The following is a 17,476-nucleotide window of genomic DNA, read 5'->3' as shown; positions in this document are numbered from 1 at the left end:
AAACGAACTTGAGGAAAGCGTGAAAATAATGGCCGCAAAGACGAAGGAAACAGATGGCCTACATGAAAGCTTAGCAGAAGTCCAGGAATCATTGAAATCGCAGAGTGCAAGGTTAGTTGATCAAGAGGATAAAAGTCGCAGAAGCAATTTGATTGTGTTTGGCATTGAAAAAGAAGAAAACGAGACAAGAAATATTGCGCCGAAAGGTGATCGATGAAGTTTTCTACGATAAACTTGGACTTACGTGTTCTTCTGTTGCCCGCATTCACAGGTTAGGTCGCCGAGGTTCGAATTCACCAGTTATCTTATACTTCCAGGATTACATTGAAAAACAACAGGTTCGGAGCAATGTTGGGAAGCTAAAAGGGTCCGGAGTGTCTATCCAAAACGACTATTCTGCAGAGACAGTTAAAAGGCGCAAATTACTCTGGCTGAGTGCAAAAAATGAAGGTGATAGCGGCAGGAAGGTTTCCCTTTTGCATGATAAACTGCGAATTGATAACACCTACTACGTTTGGGATGATGCATCGAATACACGTGTTCCTGCACCTATCAGAGGAGGCGAGACTTCTGATAGATAGCGGTTGCAGGCCCAAGCACATGATCTGCGCGTGTTGTCCCTCAACGCCAGAAGTATTAAGAACAAAACTGACGCCCTTGAACTACTACTACTTTCTTATGACCCACACATTCTTGTTCTTTCAGAAACATGGTTGCATGATAAAATAAGTAATGAAGAGATTATTCCCCCTGGCTATCAAATCTTCAGAAGGGATCGTGGTTCAAGGGGCGGGGGTGTCGCAGTAATTGTTAAGTCCTTTTTGCGTGTCACTGTCCTTGACCAAATTCCTGATCATGAGAGTCTGTTTTTAAATGTGTCGTGTTCGGGTTTGACCTTTTTATTATGTGCAGTTTACCGCGCTCCTGGTACTGAAATCGCATTTCTGGACAGCTTATATGATCACCTGCTAGCCAAGAGTGAAAATAATGTGATTATGACGGGGGATTTCAATCTACCAGGCTTGGACTGGGAGAGTTTAGCTTATGGGACCTGTGCTTCTAGTGATGTAATTATGGACGTTATGTTAGCCTTAAACCTCAACCAAATTGTGCGTGACTGTACACGTAAAAATGCTCTGTTGGATTTATTTTTTTAAGTGATTTGTTCTCTAAAGGTGAAATAAGAGTTGAACCTGGCATTTCGGATCACCATATGTTGTTTTTTTCTTGTCCTACTGATCACGTTAAGATTACCCGAAATTTGTCTGTTGCCTATGTCCAGGATTTTGATCGCTCTGACGACACTTCTATTATTGATTATTTGGATGATGTGTTGATGTGTTCCAACGAATGTGACACCCATAGCTTATGGGAATGCCTCAAGAAGGGCATTTTATTTTCTACCACAAATTTTGTACCTCGGCGAAAAACTAGAAACAAGCGTCGAAACCTCTGGGTGAGTCGTGATATTATTCATATGAAGCGGCGACTTAAACGTCTTAGGCAACATCACTCCTCATCTTCTCAGTGTTTGCAGAAATTAAAACGTGAATTAGCACAGGCACTGTCTACCTCCAAATCCCATTACTTTAAGGTCACCCTTCCTTCTTTCATAAGAACAGATCCGCGCAAATTTTGGCGATACCTTGGTCAACAAAAGGAAACCTTCAAAGAAATTAGAACTGAGGATGGGAACCTCGTCACTGATATAAAGGAAATAGCTGAACTCTTTAACAGGTACTTTCAAAGTGTTTTCGGGAGACCTTCAGATATAGTTGTTGATGCACCCAAACAATCCTTCGATCCTAACGAAGTTCCCGTTATTTCTACAGAAGGGGTTCTCTCTTTGCTGCGTAAAATAAATATTCGGAAGAGCCATGGTCTAGACGACATTCCAAATGCCTTTTTAAAGCGTTACGCGCTCCAGATCTCGGAGCATTTGGCTAAACTATTCACTTTATCTTTACAAACCAGTGAGTTGCCAGAAGATTGGAAGAAGGCTCGTGTTGTGCCGATTCATAAAAAAGGTGACAAGTTACTCCTGACTAATTACCGACCGGTCTCAATTATCTCTACATCCTGTAAGCTTCTAGAGCACATCGTGGCCCACTTTATAATTGACTTTTTAAATGAAAGAAACATTCTGTCACCTTTTCAGCACGGATTCAGGAAGGGAATGTCGACCATCACTCAACTAGTTACTACTATTGATGATTTTCTTAGAGTGCTGGACAACTCGGGACAGATCGATGTTCTTTTTTTGGATATGGCGAAAGCTTTTGATAAGGTACCACATGCAAAGCTCCTTTATAAACTGCAGTTACTTGGTATTCCGTTGTATCTTATTGAATGGGTCAGAGCTTACTTAAGCGGTAGAACTCAGTGTGTTGATGTGAATGGTACTCTTTCTGAATCGCTTCCTGTTACTTCCGGTGTTCCTCAGGGCAGTGTGTTAGGACCTTTGTTGTTTTTAATATATATAAATGATTTAATAGACACCATTCCTCCGTCTGTGTCAATAAGGTTGTTCGCGGATGACTGCGCTGTATACAAAGAAATAACCTCAATTGCAGATCATCAATTGCTTCAAGATTCTTTGCTTAAAATATGTCACTGGTGTGAAGAATGGGACATGGATTTAAACATTGATAAGAGTGTGCTTCTCCGAGTTACGAGAAAAAAAAATGTTAGTAATTACCAATATTGCCTTCACCACAGTCACATCCGAGAGGTCTCACAGTACAAGTATCTAGGAATTACTCTTAACAACCGATTAACCTGGGATACTCATATTTCTGAGATCTGTTCAGCCGCTTTTTCTCAGCTGTGTTTCTTGAGACGCAAATTAAAACACACTCCTAGAGGTATTAAGCTTCTGGCTTACAAAACTTTTGTCAGGTCCAAACTTGAGTACTCTTCTGAAATTTGGGACCCGCACACCAAGAAACATATTTATGAACTAGAGCTCATCCAAAGGAAGGCAGTACGTTTCATTTTTAATAAATATAGAAGGTCTGACTCCCCAACACAGCTCATGAAAGACAATAGCATTCCATTGCTTCGTACACGCAGAAAACTTAACCGTATTTCTTTCCTTCATAAAATTATCTCAGGCAAGCTTAACATTTCTCCCCCTTCATTCATCAAGCATTCCACTGCTCGAAGGACCCGCCATACAAGGGAGCACTCCTTACAGCCTCTTTTTGCTAAAACGGACTCATTTAAGCACAGTTTCTTCCCTCAAACAATAGCAGATTGGAACGCACTCCCTGAATCGATTTTTAACTCTCCTGACGTAGAACAGGCACTAAAAACATTTTTGCTTCAGTAAAAAGGAAGTGACTCTTCCGTATTGAATTTTAAGCATGTATTTCTCTTTGTCGTTGCTATGTTCATCTTCACATGTTCACATGAAGATGAACATAGCAAAACATGAACATGAACATAGCAAAACATGAAGATGAACATAGCAAACATAGCAAAAGCGACGCAGCGTCGCTTTCTATGAAAGGTCCTGTGAAGGGACTCCTGTAACATTTCTCTACCTTCGCTTTCTTGTTCCTTCCAGCTGAGGCTCGAAAAAGTGAATTTGTTCTCCAGGAGTTGTCCACGTCGTTCTGCACCAGATTGCGAAGTGGACCTAGGCGTACATGCTGCAAAGTTCCCCACACGCATCTTTTTTTTCAGAACTAAACAAAAGAGATGTTATCGCTGGTTTTGTCATTTATTGAATAAGCAGCAGCCGCTAGCTTTGTAAATTATGGAAACAAGGGTACAAGGAAATCAGAAGAAATAACGGCGGGCGCACATGAACGAAAGCAGCCAGTCTACCGAAAACTGAAATAATAACAGCTAAATTCTTGTCCCCAATATCTCTGAAAACTTTACACTAAGACAACGTGCTTTCAAAGCTTTCTCCTTGTATTACACTTAAGAAACGACTAAGCAAAGGATGCCTTTTTACTATTATGGCCGTCTTAAGATCGAAGTGGTGTTGTAGGGATCATTTCGAATTACCGCATAGCTTTCATACGAGCCTGGTGGTGAGACGACATTTTAGGCGGCCGAAAGTTTTAAACATGAGAGATGAAGCATCTTGTTAGTTCTTTTTTCTCCCAGCCTTCAATTGGTATCTAACAAACTTTTGGTTCGTTGGAGTTTGGAGTAAAATATCAGTCTAATTCCTACATCATATGTCCATGAATGCCTTATGTTTCGGTAGATAACTTTATGTATATGCGTCGCTTATGGTTTGCGGTCGTCGCTTATTAAACCATTTAAACAGAAGCTTCATAAGGTAGAAAAAAGTTTTCCCTCACCAAGCAAGGTTGCGAAAAAGTAGAATGTATAAATACAAGCATTAGAAACTGATAAAACATCTACTTGCATTCAGCGGCGTTTAGAAATTTGCTGTATAGAGTGTTATGTTTATTCTCATAATGTATGTGGTGCTATTCTCAGTGACACTGGGGAAGTATAAGAGTGTGTTGTTGTGTGCTTTTGTTTTCATCAAGAATTTCAGTCGTAAATAATTTCGCTGCACAAAAGCGGTTTAATCTGCACTAAACCTAGACTACCCCAATCCAAAAATACATGCATGCTGACTCTTGTCACGTGATAGAAAGAGTTTTCGAGTGAAATTTTCAGAGGAGAGAAATAAGGCTCCTTGCAGCTCGAACGTCGGAAAAATCTGGGGTGATACGGGATTTATCGCGCTCCGCGAGTCATCACGCGCTGGTTGGTGAAGATGCGTCGGGAACTTTACGCCAAACCACGGCACCATGAGAGGTGGCTCAATAACACAATGATGGCCAATCGGACTCGCATCCCCTCGTTCACACTCATGTCCGCTCACACTCACGACCTCGTACACTCACACTCATGTCTACTCGCACTCACAGAAACTAACTGACACTTGCACTACAGCCACTCATATCATACTCGCACTCATGACCACTCACGCACACAACCACTCCCTCACACTCGCACTCATGTCCACTAACATTCACACTTATTACCACTCGCAGTCACACCCACTCATTCCAACTCATAACCACTCGCTCGCGCGCGCAACCAATCTCTCACGCTCATGTCCGCTCCCTGACATTCCCGTTCACTCACTGTCTCCTTGTTTGCTTACAGAGGAGGGATGGGAGATTTACTGCTGCGGCCGACTGCGCTCATGGCTGCTGTGGCACAGCCTGTGTTGCACAGATTTTGTGGCGAGCCGACCGGAACTCTGGCAGGCTCTTGGCCAGTTTTCAGTTTCGACGCTAGACGGAAGTGGTCGCTTATCACGCATCTTCCATGTCCAGAACAAAAGTTATGCACATGTGCTTTCACGCTTGCTGCTCAGACAATGAGGGCTTCTTTAGCGTCCGCTAAAAGCCTTAGACAGGTTTCTGGACGGTTTCCACAGGCGCGCGCAGTGTTTTCCATGAGAAGGGGTCGTGTTTCTGCGCTGCTCCCCTCTTCGCCCAACCTCCTGTCTCCTAGGCACCTATTTTCGAAGCCCAGCGCACAAATTACGAATGAAACATTTATTTCAATGTGATGGAACTGCAATATATCCAAAATATTATCGAGCAGTAGGTTTTACTTTCAAGTCAACATTGGCGGAGGAAGCAGTCCCTGTGCTGCCGCGGCATGATTGTAGCAACGCGCATCCGATGGAATTTCCATTCGCTATAAAGCACAAAGATTTTCTCACATCTTTCTTTTGTTAACTGCCAAAAAGAACCTGAAAAGATTGCCTCAAAGGGAGCTCTTGGAACCCTACATCATGGGTCTTCGGCTGCCAGTGTCGTCAAAAAACCTGTATGGCCCTAACACTGCACTATAAACAATGACGGAGCAAGTCCAACAGAGTGAAGGTATAGGGTAGACCTGGCGCCCTCTTTGATGATAGGAGGGGGAGGGGGGGCGCACTTCCTGCCCCACCCCCTCCCCAACCCTGCGTGCACGCCTATCATGGTGTCTAGGTACCAATAATGAGTTTACCTTCACAATGATATGTCCGTGAGTCTGTATGGACACATTGGAGTCAAGCGGTAACTATGAATGCTTTTAGCGCCGTCAGAAATGAAGAGCATCTTTGAAAAGATGGAGTGATTTCCTCACAAAAAATGAAATGGCTGGAATGGAATCCAATCACTGGCAATTTCTCTGGTGAGAAAGCATCCAAACGGGAGTGGTCATTCGAAATTCCTTTATAACAGACTCTTGGGCCTACTTTGCAAACTAGTTTGCAAAGTAGGCCCAACTAGTAGTAAAGAAGTAGTAGTAGTAGTAGTCTAGTAGTTTGCAGAGAAGGTATGCGTGACCGATCTGCAGGCATGCCTGCCGTGCAGTGCACACAACACAGGTCTGAAGGAAGCTTTGCGCCCCCTATTACCACCTTTCGACAACACTCAACTTGCGACCCTTGATGAAATCATCCGCAAAGAATTGCAGCATCGGCTTGGCTACCCGCCACCTTTCCAGCCTTAACCTACGCCGCAGCAGTATGCGGTCCCCAGCCCAAACACAGCCGAAGTCCGCCTCTTCGACGTAACCAGCTGTGCCACAACGCCGCTTCCCAGCCCCTGCCCACCCAACCTACGATCGATGCCCAAGCCCCAGGAAATGCGACGCCTGGGGTCTTCGTGGTTTTCCCTTTGACGCGCCACGACGATGTTTCGGCCAATGCCCGCAAAAAATCGACGATTACGAGGAGACCGCCCAACTTAATATTCTCACTGAACTCATTGACCAGGAGGTGGAAAACTGAGCTCGAAAACACTCTTTACAACTTCATCGTTTAAAAACTCTCCCTCCGGGGTCATACTGTCAGCTTACAGACAGTCGCCTCACTGTTTCCTTGGCGGTATCAGCCGTGTATCTGCCTCAAGGGTGCATGTTTATACCGATGCATCACATACTACAGAGCGGGGAGTTACTGCTGTGTACAGTCCCTCCCATCTGTATCTCAACTCTCGCGCGACATGCACCACGGATACAATCACCGCCCAGGCTATGGAACTGCAAGCCATTTGCAAAGCCATTGTTTCCTTTCCGCTCGTTCCCACATTCAACGCACTTCACCGTTACACCGACCCCCTCGCCGCTCTTAAACAGCTTAAGGCTGTTCGAGGCACGTTCCATATTACACAATATATTCATCTGCTCTGCGTAAAGTACCCGTCTCCTGTGCGCATACAATGGATTCGCGGCCGTGCTCATGATCCACAGAACATTCAAGCAGATGCTATGACTAACATTGACACTTCAGACGACCCGCCACCTTCCCCTCTCCCCCAGAAATGTTCCTGTCCCATGTTTCTGATTCATAAGCACTGCGCCAGCGAACACGCGCTCTAATTCCTCCTTGTTGGCATCCTCTCCCCTGTATTTATACTCGGCAGGAGGAGTTATCAGTGCGCCGGATTGGCGCAGGGGCGGCTCTTACCCCATTTGTCCGCCATCGGTGGCGTGATAAAGATCTGCAAGCAACTGACAGGTGCCCTCTTTGCGGCGCTGCACAGGTCATTTGTGATGTGGGGCACCTGCTGTGGACTTGCCCAGTGACAGCCCGTTTTGAAAAACGGCTCCTCAGGGAGGTGGACCTGTGATGGAACCGCGAAGGACACTATGTGAAGTAGACTATGAAATATGATTTTTCCAGCAGCCTATGCGACTACCTTGCCGCAACAAGGCTCTACCTCTTATTTTAACTTTCTTTATCCTATATTCCACTCCGACTTTTCAACTTATGCCTTGTGGCAGACTTCTCGGGAAAAAAAATTATGCCGGAACGCCTTTCGCACTCACCATCGCCGCCAGCCCCGCGTTTTGCGTCGCGACGCCCCAGCTATGCAGCCGGGGTTCGAGGGAGGACCATCAGCCTGCGTAGGAGAAACTAAAGACATCAACCTCTGAAGGGGGGTTTCACACGAGCGAAACACCGAAGATCCAACAATGACCACGCCGCATGAAGTTTCCGCCCCTCAAACGCCGACGCCGCACAAAATGAAAACCTCGACCACAACGCGAATCGCCTTCAAAACAACGCCGCCACTCAGAAAGGCACAAGTAAGCTAAACTAGGCTAGTCGGAGCAATTGCATTGAAAAAACGTAGAGCGAAAAACGAGACATAGAAAAGGTGAAGACACAACACAAGCGCTTCTCACAACTGAAGTTTTATTGGAAAGGTTATTAGAATATATACTGTAGACGTAGAAGAGGGGAGGAAGGAGGAAAAAGAAAACAACAACACAAAAAAGACAAGGAGATAAAGGCCGGCAGTTAACTCACAACTCTGGTCATCCTTGGAACGGCACCAGTTAACTTTCTTTCTCCGGATCGTCGTCGGGCACTTCACGCCTTCGTCCACTCGTCCGGCGACAAACACTTAGAGAAAAGGCGGTTTAAAAGAAGGGCTGTAGAAAAGCGGCCGAGACTGGGACTCGGCGCGCTCGTCCCTGCTCTTTGTTCGCAGCGGGTTTTAACACCTTCGATAATTGGGCGGAGCTTTATCAATTCTGTTCTCGCCCAATATCTACCAATACCGCTGCAAATGCACTGTACATACAAGTGGGCGGAGCCCAGTGCTCGCCAGAGCCCGACTCTGGGGGACCGCGCACTTTTCGTGAAACATTCGCACTTTCCGAGGCACCAGCAAAGTGGACTCCACCGCTTAACGCGACAGTCGGGTGGTTTCAGAAGGGGCCGACCTTATTGTCCCCCATCCCCACTTGACAGCTCATCTCTCTTCAATGGGAAACGGTCGCCGACCCCTTGGTCCCCGTTTCCCGCGGCCTTGGAGAGCGTCCCAGCGCGCGACGCGGTGTCACCCCTGTCAACCCCTTCCGACTTCAGACGGACACGGTAAGGGGGGAATTAGCTACTGGCGCCGTGGGCCTCTACGTTAACACCTCCCCACCAAGAATGCTGGGTGGACGCTCGCCGTTCACACAACATATAAAAGCGTGCACAGGCACAAAAGACCCGGTCGTCAAAAACATAAAAAAAACGCAACAGCACCGTAAACCGGGCGCTGTACTAACGACATAAAAAAGGAGCGCTTCTGCGTCCTACTGCCAATTGCAAAAAAGATAAATAAATAAAAAAATGCTCAACAAGAAACCTTCAGGTATTCGATACAAGCACAATCCTTGGCTTGCACCTTTCAATTAGAGGCGTGCGAACAAATTAAACCCTCTGGTAAAATCAATAGAAAAATCATGCGTACAGGGAACAACACTGAAGTAAATACGGAATGAAGAAAACATGACTGCACAGTTTTCATGAAGTCGCATATACATCGCAATATGATCCCGACGAGGGCAAGAAGGCATTGGTTGTCCCTCTCATCGCCACGGCCATCTGCAACTCCAGAGCGCCCGGGTTCTACATACGCCACAAGATTTTACCACCCGAACTCTACCGCCTGTTTGGAGGCTACCTACTATCTCAAGGACATGACGTCAGGATCTGTAAAATCATGAGGTCCGAGTGGCAGGAGCTGGGCTGCCTTCACCGGGAGGCTTTGCTCCCTCAGCTGTAAGCCACAGGTGGCCCCACCAAAATCCAGGGTCTGGAACCAGAACCGAACCTTAACCTGAAGCCGGAACCGAACCCGTATTTTTGCCCGGAACCTATCCGAACTCAAACTCTTTTCGCCATCTTGAAACTGAACCCGAACCGGAATAATTCAAAGCAACCGTTCCGACCCGGTTCGGGACTCTGTTCTGCCGGACGTTTTTGCAACACGACGTACTTTTTCTAAAGCAAACTGACATGTGGCAGCACGCACATTTACGCGCTAAAAGTTGTCGGCGCCAGGCAGTGGGAAAATGGCTTCTAGTGTATGCGACAACGGAATTGAAAGAAGTCTCGCGTCTAGGAAAAAAAGCTAATTCGTGTTTCTGCAATGTGCTTTCGGTAATTCTAATGCACTGTACGCCAGATTGACGTTAATCTTGTGTTTAGTAATATTCCCGTTGAACATCCTTACGTACAGCCTTAAACGAATTGTTAGCACTGCTTTATCTCGTAAAGCACTGAGTGAGGGTGGCTTCTTATTATTTGTGTCGTCTACCATAAATATGTGAAACATATAGGAGCAGTGACTCAACCACGTTGTGCAGCATTTACTTCCGGAGGTATTCCTTGTCTCAGCATGCAGATACTGGATAAGACCCCTCACAATGGCTCAGTAGCTGTGGTGCTCGGTTGCTGATGCCAACGTCGCGCGTTGGATACCGGGGCCGAGGCCGCGTCTCGATGGCGGCGAAATTGAATTGGTTTTATGAGTAAAGGAAATGACGCATTAAGTGTCTGGCTTATCTTGGTGTGAACACCCGAAGTCGAGCAGTCGTAGCGTTGTGGGAACGTCCCCGCCTTGTGGAGAAATGCAAGAACGCGCGTGTGCTGTGTGATGTGAGCGCACTTAGAAGAACCCCAGCTGGTCTACGTTAATCTGCAGTCTTCCACTACAGCGTTCCTGATAGACTTCGCGTCGCTTGGACGCGTTAAACTCCAAATATTATTGCTATTATTAAAACACTAAGAAGTAAATTCGTATTGTTTTTAAGAATCCGAACATTCTTTGTTGCACACTATGGAAATAAGCAAGGAATGGTGGGCATGGAGCAATGGTACGATACTTGAAAAAAAAATGGCGATTACACAAAGAACCAATGCGTGCGTCCGCTGGGATGATTTAATGACAATGCCGAAAAAGATGCTACTCCAATGAAATGTAGCTGCGCTGAATTGATTTTGAGTTTTCGATGCGCTTAAATTGTTCTGCTTATAAGAAAAGTAAATGCCAACCGCAACAGGGCAGCTTCGTTATGCTGTTCTCGAAATGCTGGATCTTGAATTCTCTGACGGGCGGCTCATATATGCCTCCAGCTGCAGCACATGTCGGAAGCCAACAGTCACCGAAACCAAGGAGCATAGGGGATGTACTTTTTTTTTTTAATTTTTGGTGTTGATCAGTAGGAGCCTAATAAGGTAATTATTTCTTTGGATAATTCATTAGAAAGAAGGAAAAACAACCACATGCCACCGGTAGCATCAGAACCAGCTACCTCTCAATTTCGCTTCCGGTGCACTACCGATTGAGCTACGGCGACAGCGGCACAATCTTCTGCTTATGGAGGCACTTATTTGTAGCGCAGTGCAATGTAACCAAGCCATGAGAGTGTTCACCCGCGCCACCCTCCTCAATGGAGGCGAGCTTAGTACGTCGTCTTTTACCAAGAGCGCCACGTAGGAACATGATTTAACGGTGAGGGCGGAAGCTGCGCAGAGAGAGAGAGACTTTAATGCAACCTACGGCGTCAACACTACCATGATCGAGGCCTTCTTTAACGATTGAGCAGACAAGAGAAGGGGAAAAAGGGGCTCGTTATTACTAATACATGACGGAAACCAACGGTCACCGTAACCAAGACGAGAGGCTCATCATTGTTGGCGTTCTTTGACCAAGACCAAGAGAAAATTAAACGCCACCTGGAAGGTGGCGTCCAAAGCAAGACCCTACAGAGTGGCTAGTAGTGTATACGTCACATGCAAGGAGGCGTCTTACGCACTCACTCACGCACGCACGCACACACGCACGCACGCGCACACACACACACACACACACACACACACACACACACACACACACACGCACGCACGCACACCACCACCATCACCACCACCACCACTGCAGCAGGTGGCATGCGAAGTGTTGCGCTCAAGCTCAAACTTCAATAGATGCTCAGGCGCACGCATGCAGGGACGGAAGGAAGGACGGACAGACGTACGCACGCACACACGCACGCACGCACATACCACAGTAATTTCTTAGAAAGGAGGCTAATCTGCTTACGCAGTAAAGAAAACAACTACCTTACTCTAACCCTGAGTGAGAATCGAGCCTGTTGCGGTCGGCGCAGCCTAGAAGCTTCGTTTACTGATGCCTTAGGGTACTCAGCCATCTTCTAAGAACCTTTTTATTGTTGTCGCATGGAATATCAGCAACCTCCCTGACCTCCTCTTGCCTTACCTAAACTGGGTCCAGTTCAGCGACCTTGGCATACGGCCTCAGGCCACCATCACACCCTTAGTCGATCATCACAATCAGCCTAACAACGCCCACTGCAGGGCAAACACCTCTCCAATGTCTGTCCGTTTAAGCCGGTCCTTTACCAGCTGCGACCATCGTACCCCGAAAACCATCCACCCACCTCACTTTATGCGGCCCCCTGTTGCGCATCCCTTACCTTGCATTCCAATACGTTACCTTCAAGGACCAGCGGTTATCTTGTCTTCGCATTGCATGCCCTGCCCAAGCCCATTTCTTCCACTTGATTTCGACTAGGATTCCATTAGTCCGCGTTTGTTCCCTCACGCAGCCTTCCTGATTCCGGTCTCTTAACATTACACCTATCATTTTTCTTTCCATAGCTCGCTGCGTTGTCCTCAACTTAAGCTGAACCCGTTTCGTTAGCCTCCAAGTTTTGTCCCATAGGTGAGTACCGGTAACATACAGCTGTAATATACTTTTTTCTTGAAGGGTATTCGTAAACTGCTATTCATGATTCCGGAAGGCGCACGCGTCACGAAAAGAAAACCAGTCAGGAGGTAGAACTTCGCAGAGTACACGTTCTGAGCTTAATTTCACTCTTCTTTGAATTTTTTACATCGCAGAACGCGGTGATGGTGTGCGTTTATCAATCATACAGCTTTCCCACACGCTAAACAGTCTTCTTAACAGGAAAAGTTCCCACGGAATTTCGGGGTTTCTCATCACAGACAGAAATCTTATGCTGTAAGGCGTGACCTCAATGTCCTTTTAAGTGACTGCTGAAACAGGCTATGTCCTAAACGAACATATCATGACAGCACAACACAAATATCTGTGTTGTTCAGTTGATCCTCGTTTCTCGCACATGCAGCAGTTAACTGATCACGGCACAAGTGTATCGAAACCCGGCGTATTCTACGTGGATGCCTCCGGCCCCCACCATGGGGTATGGTACATGGCCGCAGTCGTTCACCAATCCAAAACACTGAACGGCCTTACTTTCCAAGCCCGTTACATAAACATGCGGAGGAGTCGCCATTGCGTTGGCTGCATCTGATTCCAATTGAAAAACAATTATTTCCGACTCGCGAGGGGCATATCGGAAGGTCGAGCAGGGCTGGGTACCGTATCTAGCCTACCGCATTCTCCAAAACAGCGTCTACACCGGGGACCTCACGCACCGGCGTATCGTTTGGGCTCCTGCTCACATGGGCCTTGAGGGAAATGAGGCAGCTGACGCCGCCGCCCGCGCGCTCTCTCACCGGACATTCCCCTCCGATCCCGACGATGAGGAACTCGAATTCTCTCCCGCTTACTCCTTCAAAGACATTGTTTTTCTTTATCAATCTGACCACGGTCTTTATACTCGCCCGTGTAAAGGTCTCTCAAAGGCGAAGGGGCGGCTTCTGCTTCGCCTGTATACTAATACTTTGCTGTGCCCGGCAGCTCTGAAACACTTCGACCCTTCTTTCTCGGGCAGCTGTCCGCACTGTGCGGAGAAGTCCTCGGACATCTACCACATGGTGTTGGCCTGCCCCTCCAACCCTGCTATCTACACTCATCCCAACCCAACCCGGGAGGACTGGGAGTTGACCCTGCTCGGCTGCTCTGACCTGCAGGCCACACGGGCCTTGGTCGCGCGAGCCCGGGCGGCGGCCGACGCCACTGGGGTCCCGAACTAGGGACCTCCACCTAGTACTTCTAAGGGCTGGCCCCCTCTGGGTCAGCTCACGCATACCCTCCAGTAGTATATGTGTAAATAAATGTTTTCCACCACCAGCATCCCCTTGAATGGGGCGTCCTTACGCGTAATGTCGACGTTTGAAGTCTAAGAAAGGTTTTTTTCGGTGTATTGAGTTCACTTCCGCAGGAATCGTTTTAATACAACAGCGTCAAAAAGTGTAGGTAATGCTGCGGGTATATGTGTAGAGGAAGTAATGACCGATCAGAACCTTTGTCAGCTGCCTTCTGGCGAAGCCGCAGTGGTATTCTAAGGAAAAGCGAAGATGGAATGTACCAGCACAAAATTTCCTCACTACTACCAACAGAAAAGACAGATGAGCATGTAGTCACCTAACAACTACAGCTGCCAGGAAGATGTCGTTTTCTTTTTGGAAAAATAAAATCCTGAAACAAGTCTGTGAACAAAAAGTGCACGATATATTCGCTAGACTCTATCAAGGCACCAAGAAGTTCTTTCCGCGCATAAGCTCCCTTTGAAAGCGCCAAAGAAAAGTCACCGGACTTCTATGTAACGAATTTTCGCTCTTCCTTGATCTATTCAGCAGTTCCAACAGTGTCACAACGCAATGTCGCAACGAAGATATCGCAAATTTGTGTCTGTACAGCCACGAAGTCCTCCCAACCAAGCCAAGCCTGCTTTTAAAGCGAAAGCTTTACTGGCCTAGTCAAGCCAAGGTGATCGGCGCCGCAATTTGAAATTCGAGTGTTGGAGCGATGGAGGTGCAGCAGCCAAATGACATTCTTCGCAAGATTGGCAAGTCTGTTTTGAGGTGACGGAAAGATGTCTTGGCTGTATATACCTGCCGATAAAGGGTAGATTCCCCTCATAGTATACGCACATGCGGCGGTCCTGACGGCGCCTGCGTAAGTTCACTCTGCGCAGAGGAAATTCCCGAATGGCACGAGCTTCAGGAGATACCTATTACTCGCGCGACAGGGAGAACGAAACTGCTGAAGTTGAAGGGTATAGTAGATGAAAATTCATTAGATTTTCTTCTTATGTACCTAAACAGATATATTTTAGCTTATACATTGCCGATGAACATTAATTTTCTGTTCCTTTGATTTCGCTGCTTTTGCTTAAATTTATATCTTTTTGCAGCGGTCAGTAAATTAAATTGGTTAAAGTCAGAACATCTCGCTTTGAGCAAATTTTGCATTTTTATATATACTGATATCACACAGAAAAGTAAACAGCAAACTAAGGTTGAATGAAAACAATCTACCTTCAGAATTTTTTTATAGTCTCAAACCGTTTGAATATATTTGAAGCAGTTCGACGCGATCCGAATCAGCTCTAACATGAACGGAATGTCGCTCTGGAGCCGAACCCGGAACTCAACCGGAAAGGCGTGAACCCGAACCGAGATTTAACCCGGAAAAATTCTGGTTCGACGCCCTGCCAAAAGCAAGAAGGTCTTTAGAGAACATCTCACTGTAGTTGACAGCTGCACTGACTTTATCTGGCAACAGATTTTGCCACACCTGCGAGCATTACTACCGAAGAAGACTGGCACGACTGCGAGCGCCGTCTACTGTGCAGGAGGGGTTACCCTTCCGCATGATGTGCACCGTGTGCTCGAACTGGGACTTAAGTTCGTTGTCAGCGCTCGTGTTCTACGTTTCTTTACGTCGTCCTTGTCCTGTTTGCGCTGTTATAGGAGGACACGAGACAAGCTTCGCTGTCGTGTGTATCCACCACCCAGATCAACTAGCCGCTGACATACATCCACACCCGCTCACTGCTCACTCCCACTCACGCAAACTAATCACTCATGTACGCCGACCACTCACATATACTCACACTAACACACATTTCCAGTCACACTCATGACCACTTCACACTCACAAGCACTCACTCCCACTATCACTCATTTCAACTCAAAGTTACATCCACTCATCTCGCACTCATGCTCATGACCACAAGTTCTCACGTCCCCTCACTCGCACTCAAAGCAACTCACTCACACTCATGGCCACTGTTGGGACTGGGAGTCCGAGCCAGGAAACGGTCGAGGCGACGGTGAGTCAAAAGACTTTTATGTACAGTATGTACAAAGGCTTTTACATGATACAAGGGCCAAGAGCACTAAGGGCTAGCACAAAGAAGAGGGGCGAGCGTAGCTCCGGCGTGATGGCTCTTCTGCTGCCCGTCTGCTGCTCGGGTACAGCGCGGCTCCGTTTTTAAAGCCGCCGGTCTCGGTTGCGGCAGCCAGCAGTTCAAATCCTCCAATCAGGTCATGGCACTGGCCGCCGTTCAAATTAGACCAATGGTCGAGAGGCGACGGCCCGCAAAGCGTCGTAGGAGTTCGCACCAACGGAGAGGAGGGGAGGAAGAAGGGTCTGTGCCCGGCGCCGGCGTGGAGGATGATCCACGCTGCAAGCCGCGACATGTCCGAGAGAGTCTGGGCCTGCTTTGAGCGACGGCGAGCGCGCAGCGTTGGTTTCCAGAGAGGCCAGCCAGAGAAATGTGAGCGCCGGCACTACAGCACCACCGCCGCCAGAAAATGCGCCACGAAGACGAGCTACTTCCGCGTGGCTCAGATGCGGGGCGCGCTCGTACGCCAGGCTCCTCGAAGTTCTCGTCCGGTGTTCAGCCGCAGGTAGCTCCAGGCTCCTTTCCGTGAACAGGTCCCGCTCGTCAGGACAGGATCACTGCTCCGCAGCTTTGTCGCCCAGGTGACTGGATCAGCCTCGCTAGGTCCTTCGGAAGAGCTTGCTTCTCAGCATCGGTCGTTGATCGTTCTGCATGTTGCCAAGAGCCGACCGACAACAGGCAACACCCAACACGAGCAAGTGCCCTCCGTCACCCGTCAAAACACCAGACTTCAAAGTCAAAAAACTCTGCTGGCTATATTCCTGTCCGCTTTTTGTTCTCTCTTCTACAAGAGACACATGTGGGATACAAGAACTCCAAAGTAATTAACTAAAAAAAGTGTCAAACACAAGAAACGCTCGGAATGAAATGAAAGCAAAATAAATTCGCTCTCTTGAGATCACTCGGCCAGAAGAACACTCAGCTGAGGCCACAAATGAGGACAAATTTTTCCCCGATCTACGAGCGAACGTAACAGCTGTTCGCGAAGAGACAAAATATAGGTCGCGAGGAGGCGAAGGCAGCCTTGCTTAGAACACACGGCTTAGTGCGTCCACGTCAGCGTTTAACTCGGTTAAACGACACCCGTTACCGCGGAAGCTAATGACTCAGCCTCTTTCGCTGTAGCTGCGCTTTGCTCTCTCTCTCTACTACCGTGGTAGCTAATATCTGTGCCTCTTTCGGGGTATATGCGCTTTTCTCTCTCTCTGTACTTGTCTTTCCAGGTTCTACGGGCAGTACAGTACGAGAACGATTTGTTTTCTCTTATTGACGACTTATCCCGTTCTTTGCGCTTCGCGCGCCAGTTGGGGCGTTCAATTGCGAGTGCGCAACGCTTCCGACGGGACCGTTCTTTCTTTCTCTTTGTTCGTGGTGGCAAGTGAGACCTCCCACGAGTCGTCCATTTCTCGCGCACCTTTTTTCCTCTCCGCTGACTATGAGGTTCGCATCTACACGGCCTTTTGATTTCACGACTACCGAATAGAGTTATCCGGACACGCGGCTTTCCATCGCGATACCTATGCTTGGCCGAGCGCTTAGACGGTTTCTTGCCAATTTTCTTGACCCTGTCACT

General features: G+C 47.5%; 1 protein-coding gene across 6 annotated transcripts in view; it reads right to left on the bottom strand.

Annotated features, from left to right (window-relative positions):
• Positions 1–17,476, bottom strand: part of LOC149327230 (atlastin-1-like) — an 87,512-nt gene that overhangs the window by 51,247 nt on the left and 18,789 nt on the right. Inside the window, exons 2-3 of one of the 6 annotated variants that reach the window (XM_089562984.1) lie at positions 8,294–8,389; positions 7,810–7,883 (exon numbers count right to left, since the gene is read on the bottom strand). The exons of 2 other annotated variants lie outside the window; for them this stretch is intronic. The gene's annotated coding sequence lies outside the window, so the exon portion shown is untranslated. Of the gene's footprint in view, positions 1–3,545; positions 3,654–7,809; positions 7,884–8,293; positions 8,390–17,476 lie in introns of all 6 variants that reach the window. 3 more of the 6 variants (XM_089562983.1, XM_089562982.1, XM_089562985.1) reach the window with 3 other exon arrangements.

The sequence above is a fragment of the Amblyomma mixtum genome, chromosome 10, assembly GCF_055824585.1.
Source record: "Amblyomma mixtum isolate Tamu chromosome 10, ASM5582458v1, whole genome shotgun sequence".
Classification (NCBI taxonomy): domain Eukaryota; kingdom Metazoa; phylum Arthropoda; class Arachnida; order Ixodida; family Ixodidae; genus Amblyomma; species Amblyomma mixtum.
The sequence above is the reverse complement of the archived record's forward strand: the minus strand, read 5'-3'. Positions and strand labels throughout refer to the sequence as shown.